The sequence below is a fragment of the Triticum dicoccoides genome, chromosome 5B (assembly GCF_002162155.2).
Source record: "Triticum dicoccoides isolate Atlit2015 ecotype Zavitan chromosome 5B, WEW_v2.0, whole genome shotgun sequence".
NCBI classification, from domain to species: domain Eukaryota; kingdom Viridiplantae; phylum Streptophyta; class Magnoliopsida; order Poales; family Poaceae; genus Triticum; species Triticum dicoccoides.
Window position 1 is genome coordinate 259488349 of NC_041389.1, and position 4759 is coordinate 259493107.

A 4759-nucleotide genomic window follows, 5' to 3' on the forward strand; every position below is an offset into this window, starting at 1 on the left:
CCCACCTATATATATGTGGGAGGGGGCGCCACACATTTCCACGGCAATCTCTTAGCCGTGTGCGGCGCCCCTCTCCACAATTTCGTCCCTCGGTCATATTTTCGGACTGCTTAGGCGAAGCCCTATGGAGATAGCATCACCACCACCGTCACCACACCGTCGTGGTGCCGGAAGTCATCCACTACTTCGCAGTTTTGCTGGATCAAGAAGGCGAGGACGTCACCGAGCTGAACGTGTGCTGAACGCGGAGGTGTCGTACACTCGGTACTTGATCGGTTGGATCACGAAGAAGTTCGACTGCATCAACCGCGTTACTAAACGCTTCCGCTTACGATCTACGAGGGTCCGTAGACACACTCTCCCCTTCGTTGCTATACATCTCCATGGATAGATCATGCGTGTGCGTAGATGTTTTTTCCATGCAACATTTCTCAACACGGTCACTCACCTGCTGGCTAGGCCACGTTGGGTTCAGACTTCACCAATATGTTCATAAAATTGTCTAAAAATAATAATGTTCGCAAAAACCGACAGACTTTGATCGGTTTATCAATTTTATTTTCTATATTTGAAAAATTCATGAATTAAAAATATGTACATGGGTTTTTTTTAAATGCTCATGCTATTTTGCAATAAAGTTTTAAAAATTGTTCATGAATTTTGAAAAGATTGTAAATCTTAGAAATGTGACTTTAGAACTATGTTATTGAAGTTAAATAAATGTTTATTAATTTTGAAACATGTTTAAGAATTTTGAAAAGGGTGAAAAATTGTAAAAGTGTTCATGAATTTTAAAAATTTCCATGAATTTTGAGAATGTTCATGAACTGTATAATTGTTTATGAATTAAATAGTGTTCATGAATTGTTAATATTCATGAACTAAAAGAATGTAAAATAAAGGAAAACGAAAAGATATAAAAAACCTGAAGCAAGAAATAGGATGGATGTTCCAACAATGCGGCCTACATGGATCGGTCCACTTATGAAATGCACCTTGCGGGGTGCTAGCGTCTTACCATTGTCGAGGGGCGGGGGCTACTAAACATGCACCACGTTTAACATAGAGCAAATGCGGGAGCAACTATCCAACGGCTGCCCCCTAGGATGCACATCTTGGGGGCTTCGAGTGGCCTGAGTGCGTCAAGCCGTCGTCATTTATCGCACTTTGGGCACGAGAGTGCATGCTTTTTTCTCTGCATGTGTTTTATTATTATTATTTTTAAGTTTGGGGTTCATATTTGCTTGTGTTTTCCTATGTTTTTATCAGAAAAAAATTGATTTTCGTGTTTTTTCTCTGCATGAAACACACCATGTGAAAGTACAATTGTGGTTTATAATGAAGCACATAAACTGTGTTTTTTCCAAGAAATGGATACCAGAGTTGTGCACTTTATAGTGTGTTAAGCACAAAGTTTGCTTTCCGAAAAGTGAAAAGTACAGTTGTTCTTCGCGTGAAGCACAAACTATGTTTTTCAAAAAGTTAACAACACAGTTTTGCTTCCGCGTCAAGCACATACATTACTTTGCACGATTGTTCACCATATGAAGCATAGTTCTGCTTCCGTCTGAAGTATAAATTATACTTTCCGAAAAGTGAAAGGTACATTTGTACACCACGTGAAGCACAATTATGCCTATGCGTGAAAAAACTATGCCTTCTAAAAAAGAGTGGAGTGCAATATGTGCTTCCATGTGGAGCATATCGATTTTCATTTTTTTTGATTTTTTTATGGTTTCATGTGCTTTTCGGTTTTTAGTTCTTTTAGTTTTTTGGTTTCTTTTTATCAGTTTTTCTTGTTTTCCTGGTATTGTTGAAGAAAAGAAATTCATCCAAACCTGTTAACATTGGGTCTAGTTTTGAATACTTCGATGATAACACAATGATGAAAATGGTTCAGATTTGGACGCACGGTTCAAGAGATAAACTGTTTTGGAAAAAAAATACTAGAAAAAACAGAAAACTCTTTGGCTGTGACAAGTGTTACACATGCAGTGCGTCATTTCTCAACACCGGAGAACGTGAGAGTGGCTTTGCAAGAAGTACCCCTTAACTAATTATTTCACAGTTACATATAATTGCAGATAGATAGAGGCATAGAGCCAAGCTGATGGGGGACAAGGTTATGGTAAGAGCATCTACAACCACATATAGCTATTTTGAATTGCCAAACGTCCGTGGATGCGGCCGGGCTCATGGTCACCGTTCGTACCTCATATTTGGCCTCCCACAACCATACTACTCATTTCATGATTAACATTCTCATACAAAAGGATGCAACGAAATGATCTACATACGAACTACACTACTCGTCCTCCTTGTCGGAGATGAACTTCGTGCCAAAGTCGCCGTTCTCATGGTTATTGGCGGTCGAGCGACATGGTGGTGCCTCCTCATCCTCCTCATCGAGCTCCGCGTCCTCTTGGCAGAGGATGCGGCGGTTCGGCTCAACCTCCGCCTCTGACTGGATGGAGTCGAGAATGGCATGTTGCTCCACTGCCTTCTCCGCTTGGACCACCCCGAACTCCTCCATCGCGTCCGCCATGGCGAAGCCCGTACCGGAGGCGCCGGATTAGCCTTGCATTGGCCTCTTCCTTCTTCGTATTTGCATCCTCCTCCACCTCCTCCTCCTGATCCTCCTCACCCGACTCTGGCTACGGCGAATTGGAGGCAGGCCGGCTGGGATCCGGGCTTCACATCTAGCCCGAATCCGCTCAAGGATCTCGAGTCGCCGCTCCAGCGTGAGCATGGTGATTTGGAACCTCAGCATGGCTACCGGCGGGCGGATTAGAATGTGGCGGCAGCGTAGGGGAGGGAGAGTGAAGAAATGGGGACTGGCTACGGTTGGGTTGCCGCCGTCCAACTTAAGTAGCCAGACTTGGTCCCTCGAGTGGCACGCCGGAGCGACGCGACGCGTCACGATGAATACCCTCACCGAAAAACAGAGAAGGCGCCTGTCGGACTAATGTGATGTTGGATATGGGGATTACCGGTCAATCCGGATGTTTGGGCCGAGTTTGCCCAATTCGGTTGAGTGGCAAAATCATGACCAAATAAGATTGGGTCATGACCTAGGCGTTTTAGGTGGATAATATGGGGCATCCGGTTATAGGATGTTGCCGTCTGCGTCTATGCACATGAATCAAAAGCTTCGGATCTTCGATTCAGAAAGTGGAGTGAACTGATTCGAATTTGTATTTGTCACACGGTACCGCCTTCGTTTCATTTTTACTCTCCATATTAGGTTTATCAGTCAGAAGTCAAACTCTTTGAAGTTTGACCTAATTTATTCACAAAATTATTAACATTCATAATACAACATCAACATCACTTATATTCATTGTGAGACATATTTTCATATTTACTTGGCATTGTAGATGTTGATATTTTTTTAATGGACTGTGCTAACGTCACGCATTATCCCGCGATCCACTTCTCACGTCCCGTCGCTATCTCCGATTTTTCTGGCGCACAACGATCCCACCACTTCTCCCGCTTTTTTTTGTGTCGTAAAAAAAACATGGTAAACTCACGTCCCGTCGCTATCTCCGATTTTTCTGGCGCACAACGATCCCACCACTTCTCCCGCTTTTTTTTGTGTCGTAAAAAAAACATGGTAAAAAGGTTGTTGGAGGCAGGAATCGAACTCATTAGCTCTTGGTCCATCATAACTTGTCGTATCCACCTGGTCTAGATTCAGGTTGTGATTACAAAGAAGTTCGATATGTATTTATACTTCTACACACGCGATCATAAATATTCCTTTTTACCATTTTTCTTCCCTTTTGTACACGGTAATTCATCTATCACAGACCTGATAACTCACAAACACGGTTGTAACTTTCAACCCGAGGAAAAAATATTGCTGTAACACATCCCCATAATTTATTTGTAAAAAGAGCATGGTAATTATATGCCATGAAACTCATACCTCACTCACAAACATCGTGATAACTTTCGACCGGAAGAAAAAATATTGTTGTAACACATCCCGATAACTTATTTGTAGAAAGAGCATGGTAATTTATATGACATGAATCTGGAAACTCACGCATAAAAATTGTGGTGACTCTTTGACCACATGAAAAAAAATATGTTGTAAGACACCCCAAATACCATCTCTATAAAGAGCATGGTAAACCCACTCACAAACACTGCGGTAACTTTTGGTCCAAAGAAGAAAAGTTGTTGTAACACACACCAATAACTTCTCTACAAAAGGGTGTCATGATTTATATGCCACAAACCTGATAACTCATGCACAAACACGATGGTAACTCACGCACAACAACATTTCTCCAAAGTAAAAAAAGTTACTGTGGTGTTTGTATCTAAGTTATTAGAACTGTGGTGTGTATACTACCCTGGTATTTACACAAAAGTTACACTATCATGTCTTCGGGACACAAAAAATATCATGTTATTTGCACAAAATTATCATGGTATGTTACAACAACTACCCCCATCCCCACACCCGTCGCCAAAAGAACTATGGTGCGTAAGTTATCAGATCTGCGGCGTGTGTGTTACTGTGCTATTAGCATAAAAGTTATTGTGGGTATATTTCATCACCCCCTTCTCCAAAGTAATCAGGACCAGGGCACATAAGTTATCAGGTTTGCAATGTGTGAGTTACCATGCTATTCACATAAAATTTATCAGGGGATATTTCATCAACCCTCCCCCTCCCCCCTGCCAAAGTTATGAGAAACAGAGTACATAAGTTATCATGTATCTGATGTGTATCATGTTCTTCATA